This window comes from Astyanax mexicanus, chromosome 9 (genome assembly GCF_023375975.1).
Source record: "Astyanax mexicanus isolate ESR-SI-001 chromosome 9, AstMex3_surface, whole genome shotgun sequence".
In the NCBI taxonomy this organism is placed as follows: domain Eukaryota; kingdom Metazoa; phylum Chordata; class Actinopteri; order Characiformes; family Acestrorhamphidae; genus Astyanax; species Astyanax mexicanus.
The window spans coordinates 31877084-31889582 of NC_064416.1; positions in this window are offsets into that span (position 1 = coordinate 31877084).

Here is a 12499-nt window from a genome sequence, read left to right on the forward strand (position 1 = left end):
CATTTCTCCAAAATGATGACTTTACACATTACACTTTTAGGTAAAAGAGATCTATGAAGTATACAATATGCCTAAATGTTTTTGGAGAGCATTTTTAATAAATGCACAATACTTGCTGACACAGTTGTGCAAATGTTTGCACAGCTTGTCTAAAAGAGCATTTCTCCCTGTAGAGAAGTTTTTCCAATAGAATAGGACTCCATGAAGCAGACAAACAAACATAAACCTGCCGGCTCCATGCCTAATGCCAGGTGTGGCCTAGAGGCATATCATTTAAACACAAAAAGAAAATGATCCTAAATAAAGCATAAGTGTGTTACATGCACTTAATAATCATAATCAGATTGCTGCAGTTATTTAATTATACAAGTTATCATATAAACAGTACACTTGTTTTGATTTCCTTAATCAAATAAAGGCCTAGACATCTGATTAAGAATCTGAAAAAGAGAGCTTAAATATTAGCTTAGTAGTCAGATTTTGTAGCACATGTATATATATTTAATAACTGAATATTTGTATATATACAGCTCAGAAAAAAAGAGACTACTTAATGATGGTATTTTTCCTTGATTTTACCAAATTAAAAACCTCTGGAATAAGATCAAGAAGAGGATGGATGATCGCAGCCATCAAACCAAGTTGAACTGCTTGAATTTTTCCATTAGGAGTGGCATAAAGTTATCCAAAAGCAGTGTAAGACTGGTGGAGGAGAGCATGCCAAGATGCATGAAAACTGTGATTAAAAACCAGGGTTATTCCACCAAATGTTGATTTCTGAACTCTTATAACTTTATGAATATGAACTTGTTTTCTTTACATTATTTGAGGTCTAAAAGCTCTGTATTTTGTGTTATTTCAGCCGTTTTTCATTTTCTGCAAATAAATGCTTTAAATGACAATATTTTTATTGGAATTTGGGAGAAATGTTGTCCGTAGTTTATAAAAAAAACTACTGACTGATTCAGAAAGTGTTTTTTTTTTTTTAGACAAATTTGGCCTAATCAAACATGAGGGAGTGTGGGCATGAGAGCAGCTGAAACATCTTTTAGAAAATAAAGAGGTTTTACAGTGTACAGCAGATCACATGCCGTAGGTAAGATCAGGTCTGACCTCTGCCCCCGCTCCCTATCTCTCTGTGATGTTCTGCAGGTCAGCGTGAGTGAGTGCAGGGTGATATAGCTGGCTTATCTTGTCAGGTGTGCGGGTTGGGTTGGCCTGTGAGGTGGAGCGCAGTGGCCTTGACCCACTCAAACATATAGAACACCTTCTCACCACCATAAATCTACAGACGTTGGCCTCAACTCAAACCGCAGGTGCAGAGAGAAGAACCTGGTTTCAGTTAGGCCTCACTCTTTGTTCTTCTGCAGCTTTTCTTTCTGTTTTCAAATGAAATTCAACAGGCTGGTCATGCGCAACTGGCACTTTTCTACTGGCTGGTGTGGTACAGCATGGTACGCCTACGCAAACATACGCACAAACACACACACACACACACATACATATACTGTATGTAATGCTGCATGGCGCTAAATGATGTTTTCATGTATCATTTATCTGCTTAGCAATGACTTTATTACTGCACTTCACCTGTCAGACCTCTTATTCTTCTCTTCACTGCTGAAACTGAGACTTAGTCCAACGTTAAGCTGAGCTAAAGACGTTGTTGTCATGTGGGTCAGCTAGACCTCTTCCTGTACCAGTTTTCTCCAGTTTTCAAGAGTCTTTTGAATGTGTAGGAAACAGTACTCTCTGGCTTTCTCTGTTTTTCTCCAATGTACAGATGTACAGATGTATACTTTTAATAGTTACAGAACTATTTGTGTTTTTTTTTGTTATTATGATTTACTATTTACTACAGACCAGCTGCGATTTATAATTAGCTAATTATCGATTCTTAAAAAAAAAAAAAGTTAAACATGACAAGTGTCATTTCACATTACTGGAGTGTTAATTATTACAAGCAATTCTGGACACACAGTTTATGTAGATCCATTTCTGAAGTTATGGTGGTTCAAATTTGGCCTAATCCTGTATGAGGGAGTGTGGGCATGAGAGCAGCTGAAACATCTTTTAGAAAATAAAGAGGTTTTACAGTGTACAGAGAAAGCCAGAGAGCGGTGAGTACTGTTTCCTACACATTCAAAAGACTCTTGAAAACTGGAGAAAACTGGTACAGGAAGAGGTCTAGCTGACCCACATGGCAACAACATGGCATCCACCTCAGCTTAACACTGGACTAAGTCTCAGTTTCAGCAGTGAAGAGAAGAATAAAAGGTCTGACAGGTAAAGTGTGTGTGTGTATGTTTACAAAACAGACTCCACAGAAATGAAGCCAAAAATGTCCATCATATCAAAAATATCAAAGTAAACTGAAAAGACTAGACTAACAACAGAACAACCGTGAACAGGCAAGGAGCACGAAAAGAGCACTTACAAACCTAAAAAAAATCACACATCAGATCAGACAAAGAACACAGAAACAAAGTGGCTCACACTGAGAGACCGGGAACACCTGGGGAGGATAATAAGGGGCAGGATAACAATCTAGACTCAGGTGAGAACACTGATGAGAGGGCGGGGCTAGGGCAAAGAGAACAGACAGACAGACAAGCATAAGAAAGAAAGGAACAAAGTAAGACAAGAGCTAAGGTCTGAAAGACCAAGTGTCCCAGACCACTTTCATTGAGTTTACAGTGCAGCCTATGGGACTAAAAGCAGAGCAGAGCAGATTTTTCTCCTGGATTCCCAGTTGGTCCTATAAGTATAATGTCCCAACATTAAATATTTTTATTACATTTTAATACATCACTCAGACTAAATGAAAAAAAAAATGTAAAAAACTTAAGGACTCAACCCAGGATTTTGTGCTTTTGATGCACCACTTTACAGCAGTAAGACAAGACTTATACTACAATTACAGTTGCTTTAGTTTAATCCGTCATATTTTTTATACAAGGACTTTTCATTAGTAAAAATAGCACAGTAGATTTTTGAGAATTTTAAGTGTCACTTTTTTTATAACCATTTAGGAGAAGTGTAAAAATAATATATATATATATATATATTTTTTACGACAGCAAACTGGTATAAGTGGCCGTCAATACACAAGATTTCAGTGGAGTTTCTCCACAAACTGTAAGACTGTTTTGTTTAGAGCACAATCAGAACTGTGGTAAATCCATTGTGGAAGATCACCATTGGGCCCCTTAATGATTGACAGCTTAAAGAACAGGCCAGACACCCTATCCTCTGCTTAACCTCACCTCTCCACTCATACTCCCTCATCCATAGGGAATAATGCTTCCTCCAGGTCTCAGCGCATCAGAAACCCCATTATTCCTGACCAGTGTATGCAATACATTCTCACCGGACCACTTTAGGATATTTTGTATGCTGTAAAAACGTTAAAAAGGTCACGAGGTCTGGTGTGACCTTTTAAACAATTTACTGTTTCAGCACAGCAAGGTGTTTATCTCTGTTTTTTTTAACACAATTTATGTTAGAGGCCCACAAGCCCTTCTTCAGAGGCCAGTTTATGACCAAAGGCCTGTTATAGGCTGAATGCTGGTTGGCAGACAGTTGTCAATAGAGCTGTTATAGAAACATACTAAGACACATCTGGAACATTTTGGAAAAGTTCAGTGGACTGATGAAGTTAAAATTAAATCTTTTGGTTTCAAAGAAGAATTGATTCATTAAAAGAACAACTCTCCAACTGTTAAGCATGAGGGTGGGTGAATCACACTTTAGGCTTGTGTTGCAGCCAGTGACTGGTAGAGCGAAGAGTAGATTCAACAAGCAAAGTGCATTGAATGGGAGGGATGAGGGAAGAATAAAATTACAAACATACTGACCTAAAATATAAACAGTGTAGGTCAGTATGGTTGAAGATTAGAGCTTTGGAACCTACCTTAAAAGAGTTTGGTGGCTGTCCAAATGCAACATCAGATCATAGGTATAAGGTATAGATTCAACTGAATGGGAGGAATGAAAGGGTGAAGAAATGACAAATAGAGAAATGTGGGTCAGTATGGATCTGTAAATTCACTCATTACAGTAAATCAGTTCCCAGGAGCATTTCTTTTTTTGAATATCCAAAACTGTGTATACCTGCCAAGCAGAAGTACAGTAGAACGAAATACAACATTTTTTTATTATTATTTGATGGGGAAAAAGGGAATAAAACAAGTGTAGGTGAATAAGTGTACTTACTAAAAAGCTGTATATGTACAAGCCAATAGATAAGGACTATCTAGAGCAGACAAACTAACAAACTTATTGCCACCATGCCTACTGCCAAGTGTAGGGTAAACAAAGGAACAGTAGAGACAGGATAAACTCTTTTAATACACTTGATTTTGGAATAAACTTCTACACATAGTGTACATTAGAAAGTATGAGCAGGGGTGGGGGTACACATGGTAAAAGTGGTTAATACACACTACCAGCACAAGTAAATCCCAGGAGTGCATGGATTTAGAGGTATAGCACACAACCCTAAACCCTTCCATCTCTCTCTTTCTCTCTCTCTCTCTCTCGCTCTCTCTCTTTATCTCCTCTCTCTCTCTTCAGCTCCCCCTCCCCGAGCTGCCCAGGATGAAAAATGATGTTTGTACAGGTGTCTCTGGCGATGCGGATGCTGTCCCCGCCCGGCTGGAAATCGCATTCGTCCCTGCTCCTCCCCTCTACTCTCTCGCTCTTTCTTTTCGACCTCGCTATTTTTACGTACACTGTACTCGGCTGCTCGTGTGCCTCTGAGACGAGCTGATGGACGTGTCTGTGGTGGGAAGATACATCAGCATATACATTCCCGGGGCCGAGCAGAGGGAGAGCCGTTTAGCTCTGGTTTTAATGGCTAGTCTGGGCTTCAGGACGTGCAGTTCGGCCATTGAGTCTTGCGGAGGTGTTAAGCAGACCCCAGATAACATCCGGCTCGTCATCACGCTCTGGAAAAGACAGCTCAGGGGTCCAAGATACATTGCCTTATTAGGAATTGTTATGAGGCTCAGTGGTGGCTCAGTGGTTAGAGCACTGGCTTATTGATAACAGGGTTGTGGGTTCAGACTATATCGCTATTTGGACAGATTAATTTTACATAGGAAGGTGGTCTGATTGATTTTTACAAAAGGACGTCTGCAAAATGTATTGACATATTTACACAGAATAAGAAATCTTAGCATGTTGAAAAACTGCAAGATAACCTTGGCCATTGTGCTAAAGCTCAGTTCCAGGGTGTTAGCATTTTTCTTATAGCCTTTCTTTATGAAGAGCAACTGTTCTGTTTTCTACATCCTCAGAGAGTTCTTTGTCATGAGGTGCCGTGTTAAATATCAACTGGCCAGTGTAAGACAATTGTACTTAAAAACCTTGTAACTCTACATGGGCATATGACATCAGGGAAGGACGACGACACACCATGATCACTGTTTGGTTAGCTTACTTGTGTTGTCAGCATTTTAGACATTAATTGCTGTGTTGTGTTGAGGTATTTTTTATTACCACCTCCCCAAATTAGACAAAATTAGTTATATAGCATGACCAACATGACCAGAATTAAATTAAACATACCCTACAGTGGAGAAGAGCTGATTAACCAGCTAGTTTACCAGTATAAGATATGGATGACCAGATTTCAACCCCTTTCACCATGGACCATGAGACCATGAATTTTACAGGGATTATGTTCATGCCCAAAGGCTTTCTATTTAGTGTTGGAGCATTGCTGAGAGGGTTTGATTGCATTCAGCTAGAATAAGAGCCAACTCATCCCAAAAATATTGTATGGAGCACCATCATTCCAGAGAAAAATCTGCTCCACAGCTCAATGCTGGGAGGTTTATATCCCTCTAGCCAACATCCGGCATTGGGCATGGTGCCAATCATCAGCATCATGTTGTATTTGCAACACATCTATTCAGAGATCTACAAGGACAATAGCGTTAGTGCTGCACAATGTTGTGCTGCATGTTGTTACTGAAGCAACTTCTGATGTCTTTGTGAAGTCATGTGAAGTCAACCACCGCTTCTTTTCGAGCTGCTGATGATACAGCGCACTCGGAAGAAAGTGCAGCGACTCGGTTCTGATACATCAGCTCACAGATGCCTTGTGCTGATCAACATCACCCTTTGGAGTGATGTGGGGAGAGAATGCCATCTACCTACACAGAATGAGCAAAGCCAATTGTGCTCTTTCAGGGCTCTGGCAGTTGATGGCAAGCTACATGAACAGGATTCGAATCAGCAATCTCTCAATCATTGTGGCAGCGCCTTAGTCCGCTGGACCGCTCTGAGCCACAAAACTCAATAAAATATGATTCATCTGCTTCTAACGCACCTGATGATTTCAGAGTGAAATGATTAACATTCATTTCTGTACGCAGAATTAATGACCTACCAAAATCTTCATCCTAACCTCACCACTTTTGTGAATCAACCGACTTTTACCATACAGTCCAGCTGTGTGCTCCGTTCACCTGTCACAGCAGAGACCAAACATTTACAAAGAGGAAGAATAATAGAAAGAAAAAGTGAAAAAAGGAGAAAGAAAAAGAGATAAAGAAAGACAGAGAGAGGATCAACAGCTGTTCAGCCATTCACTCCCTCAGCATCGCTCCTTCCCCAGATGTTATGAAAAGTGCAGAGCATGGACAGACAGGAAAGTTGGGGAGGTGGGGGGGATGGATGAAGTGGGGAGGGGGTGGGGGGTGAATGTGGAGGTCAGCAAGTGCTTCAGCCAAGAGAGAATCATCATAGAGTATATTTTATGTTTTTCACATTCAACGTGCTATGCGGACAGGGACCGAGGGCTGACAGTATTGTTGCCCAACGCATCATCTCTGTAAACAAAAACACAACGCGGTGAACTCATTAAGACTGAAGCCAGCAGCGGGATGAAACTTTCTCTCCTCAGTTTATTCCTCCGTTTATGGACTGTTGTTTTAGCATTACTGAAAAAAGACTGCTCTCTATAGAAAATCATACAGAAAATGCATCACTGGGCTCTGAGGCATATGCTGCCTTCGAGTCCTCATCTTTTACAGGGACATTGTTGCTTTTTTTAACAAAACAATGCAAAAATCACATGCTGTGCACATTACAAAAGTACGGCTGTGGAAGAAGACAGTCCTGATCTGTTCCCAGTAGAGTATTGTGTGGAGAATTATTAAATGAAAAATGTGACACAGGTGACCTTGTAGTGTTACAACCACGTGTTTGATGGAAGAATGGGACAAATAACACCTGAAACACTTCATCATTTGGTATCCTCTGTACCAAAGTGTCTTTTAAGTGTTGTGAGAAGGAATCGTAACAGTATATAGTGGTAAACACTTTATACTCCCAACTTTTGTTGGAGTGTTCTGCAGACATGCAGGAATGGACGTATATTAATAAATAAAAATTTAGTTGAGCTGGGCTCATACTGTCTGCAATGAAATAAAAGTTGAAGTAAATGTAAAAAAATCTTTTTTTTTTTTATTAATCTGTAATCTGGCTCCCACTAGCAGGTCTCAATCTACCTCTCTAAACGGCCTTGTCATAACTTGTAAGGTGTTATCTTGTGAGTGTTCTCGTGATTAGTGTCCAACCTCACTCACAAGATAACACCTAACAACAGGTTTGGGAATTCTCATGAGGTAACATTTCATGATCAACTTACATACAGTGCTCAGACCATATGACGCATACTGCATCAACTCTGTCTGCATGCTGCTGTCCTAGAAGCCTCTTCTAAAGCTTATGCACAAGAAAGCCCGCAAAGGGGTTGCTGAAGACACACAGTCCAAGAGCCTGGTTTACTGGAACCATGTCTTGTGGTCTGACAAGAAAGTGAGGACATCAGCAATGGAGAGCTAAATTTAAACATGACATTCTGAAGCAGAAATTGATCCCCTCCTCTTTTGAAAACTCCAACATTGCAAAGCTGCTGAGGAAACTGAAGATAAAGGAGATAGACTGACCTAAACCCAACTGAGCATATGTTGGGCATCCTCACACAGAAAGTATAGAAACACAAGGTCTTTAACATCCACCATCTCCATGATGTCATTATGGAGGAGTGAAAGAGGATTTCAGTGGCAACCTGTGAAGCTGTAGTGAACTCTATTACCAAGAGAGGCTAGGCAGGGCTGGAAAATTATGATAGCCACAAAAATATTGACACTTAGGGGTGCACTCACTTTTGTTGCCAGCGGTTTAGACATTAATGGCTTTGATAGCACAGCAAGTTAACACTGTTATACAAGCTGTACACTGATTACTTTACATTGTCTCAAAATAGGGGTGTCATTTAGAGCATTTATTTGCAGAAAATAAGAAATGGCCGAAATAGCAAAAAAAGATGCAGAGCTTTCAGAGTTCAGATTCATAAAGTTCATAGAGTTCAGAAATCAATATTTGGTAGAATAACCCGGTTTTTAATCACAGTTTTCATGCATCTTGGCATGTTCTCCTCCACCAGTCTTACACACTGCTTTTGGATAACTTTACGCCTTTACTCCTGGTACAAAATTCAAGCAGTTTAGCTTGGCTTGATGGCTTGTGATCATCCATCTCCCTCTTTTTTATATTCCAGAGGTTTTCAATTTGTTAAAGTCAAAGAAACTCATCATTTTCAAGTGGTCTCTTATTTTTTTGGTCTCTTATTTATATATTTATATAAATAATGCAAAGAGACAATTTGTTGCAGTGCATGTGAAACACAGAACACACATGTCCTTATCTTAATAAAAATAACCAACCATTGAACAGTTCTCAAACATGCTAAATCTGCATAGGGTAGGGCAATAGTGTGGATCATTTTCACAGAGTATCCGGACTGGGAACATCTTGCAGACACAGGCCTAGTTCTTTAATGGCATTGTTCCAAGAAAACCAAAATTCTTGCTTTATGTTTGGTGAGTTGGGTCAGAGCGAAATCTTTAACTGTCAGTGGAGTCCCTGAGGTGCAGTTTGAGAACCACTTCAGACCATTTTACAGTCTTCTACTGTATATGGAATGTACTATATTGTAGTATTGCAAATATGTATATATGAATACATGTATCATGTAAGTAGTGACAAGTGATGACATCATATTTCATATTTTATTTCTATGGGGTCTTTATTGATAGTCGTCTTATATCCGTTCTCGCTGGGTGGTCCTGGGTAGCCTCTCTGGATTTAAACTGAGGTATTTTTTTTTTACGTTCTGCACTCCCAAACATGTACTTCCTTGGCATCTGGAGAAGTAGCTGCTATATTTCAATGTGGCTACTGTATTCCACTGCCTTCCCATCACTGAGCGAAGCACTGGAAGCAGAAGCGAGGCGAGGCGAGGAGGCGGGCTGGTGGAAACGGATATTAAAACTTTCCAACAGACTCAAGCTATAGAATACTGTTTCTGATACATTCACTTTTCTTACAGTGGGAGGGCAATATGGGCCTCTTTTTAAAGGCAGAGTAATAACTGTTAGGCCATGATGGCCGGACAGAAAAACTAGTGACTGGGAAAGTGACTGAGCAAGTGAACAAACGAGCGGTACTCGACGAATAAAACGACTACATGAGTAAAAACTAGAGTTCATTGAACGTGATGGATGGTCGCCAGGGGTGACATAACACCAAAAGCGAGTGCTTGCTGTGCTTTCGTCTCACAACAGCCTTTTTTTAGACAGCTTTTGCTTTTTTAGCATTCTGACCCCCCTCTTTATCTTTTCTGAGAGAAGAAAAACGCTACTCATTGCATTCGCACATGTCCGGCCTCCTTGAAAACATGGCCGCTAACAGGCAGATGAATAAGTGCAACCGATCGGCCCAAAGTAGGACATGATGCTCCTGAGGAACATTAAAGCGCGCTTCAGCCCGTCCAAAAGAACCAGCAGAAAGGAAAAGGGGGAAAGCGAGGGATGGAGGAAGAGGAGAAGGTGAGGGGCGGAGGGATACAGGCCTGGCAGAAACATTAGATTAGCACTTTTAAAACATCTGTGGACTCGTCCGGCCCAAGCTACCGCTTCCCAGCAGATCGCCACTCTGTCCCGCAATTGCTCAAACACTCTCAGCCCATCCCCCTCGTCGTTGTTCGTCTGATCCGTTTTCCGCTCATCGTTCTTATTTATCTCTCTATCTGTCCATCCTTTCTGAACTGCTCAGTGCTGAAAAATGGCTCCAGGACTTCCAGTCTAAAGTTGGAAATATGAGGAAGAGGAATAAAGAATAATGAATGAAAAGGCTGCATGTTGCTCAGTACTGCTGGGGAAACATTTTGAATTATGAGTCTCAGTCAACAAAGTTTTTCAGTCATGAAGAGTAACCACAAGTGCTTCTGACTCAAACAGAAGTTTCTGAAGAGTGGGCTGCTGAGTTTAGCTACAGTAGCCAGCTAGCTTTAGCATTAGCAAGCACAGAAAAAGTATAACTAGTCTAATACAGAAGCTAACGTGTGGTCACCCATTATCAGCCAGTTTCGCCTATTGCTCTCTCTGCCTGTCATGTCAAGGAAATTCATTATACTCCCACATTAGACAAAAACTTAAATATTACTCTCACATCAAATTGTGGCATAAAACGTTATTTTAATATCGCTAACATGTTGTAAATCTTTGACTAAAAACTGTGTGGAGCGTGGAGCTCATTTCTGTAGCACGACAGCTATTTGTTTTTTTTTATTTATTTTTAAGGGATCCCTAAAAAGTGAACAAAGGTGTCGCCATGTTATTCTGACACAGGAAAAATGCAATGTCATTATACATCACTGGGAGCCGTTGGATCCCATAGGCACAGTGTAGAATTGCCATGTCTTCAATAGGCGGCGCAGGCAAAGACGCAATCCCACAAATAAGCCCAGCTATTCGAAAATACGCATTATTACACAAATTATCAGCCAACAATGTCAGGTTAGGAGTTGTTATTATTAAAATAAAAGCTTAGGTATACATATTGTCCACTTAATTTAGGGTATTTAAAGCAGAAAGTAAGGTGGTCGATAATAGGGGACCCTTCTAATTCAGCAATAGAATAAAATTGAACCAAATAAAATCATATAGAACTGAATAGAATAGAGCAGAACAGAATGCCTTTATTTTCGTTGTACAAAATATACAACATAATTAAGAGTGATTATTTTTAATGAACACGAACCAAGGTAGAAACACAAAATACCTGTAACTATAACTAGCTAAGCTTGTAAAAAAAAAATCTGAAGATGTAACATCAATATTTTAAGTATCTTTTGCAGCTAACAAAACAACCCTGGAGCAAAAAAAAATTGGGCACCCTAGATCAGCTTAAAGTAGCTGAATTCCTTAATTAGGTGGAATTGAGAAGAAAAACAGTGTTAATTAATAGACCAATGTTATTTTATTGACTTTATTCACTGAATTTAAGGGTTCATCGCAAATGCTGTGGGAAGATACATTGGCTGACAGATTTTTCTAAATGGACTTTGCTGGTTTTCTGTAAATGTGTGCTCCTCTGTAAGTGTAGGCTTAAATTTCCCAGCATCCCACCAGGCCTAGGGAAAGATATATCCTCTTCCAGCCCGAGCCCTCATTCAGAAACACACTTAGGAGGCCGTTTTATTAGGCCTTTGTGTGGTCTAAGCCCTCAAAAGCGAATGAATGCTCAGCGAGGCCGAGTTTCCTGTAGGTCGGAACTTCATTCAGAGGCTCTATATTCACTGGGAGTTTGTGAAAGAGTCACAAGATAGCATTACCCTCGATAAACAGAGCGCCGAGGAACGGTGTGGAAGGAACTCCACAGTTCAACACCTCTCACTACAGGAGAGTAAGTTGGATTTCCTACACGGAAAATTGGGAGAGCCTCAGCAAACCCTAAGTTCAGAATCCAAGATGGTTGCCTGGGTTGAGGATGAGGTTGGGTGGCGATCATCCAACATCCTGGCCTCACTAATGCTTCCCTTTCTTTCTCACTTTCTATTTGTCCAAATGTTTGTGAACAAAACAAAACAAAAGCTCTTTTCAATACTATATATTTCAGAAGAAACAATAAATAGAAGAGTGTCCCAATACCATATAGGCCATATAGTGTAGCTAATTATAGAGGATCAGAGAAAACATTTGTACACTCCTCCAGGGAAAGTATGTGTAAGTGAGTACATGCATGTACATACTGATTGTTTGTGTGGGTTGTATGGGTTGCACAGAGGGACACTTTGCACCTACACTCAAAACACACACAAACACACACACAGACACACACATATTTTGAGGCGTGTGTTCTGGGGGAAGAGTGTTTAAGAGGACTACATCATTCTCTTATGCTCAGGTCATTATTGCTGGGCTTTCATCACAGCACATTATCACATCATTAAAAGAGTGCCCTGAGTGTCCATACCAATGCACTGTCTACAGTGACCTATTATGTATTATGTGAGAATTGGCTGTTATATGCTGCTGAGCTTCCCCTACATTTAAAAAGTGGAATTATACCTGCATTTCTGGACAAGCTGAGAGATAGAAAAAAAAGCTTCATTGAAAGTGAGAGAAGCATGTTTAATCAG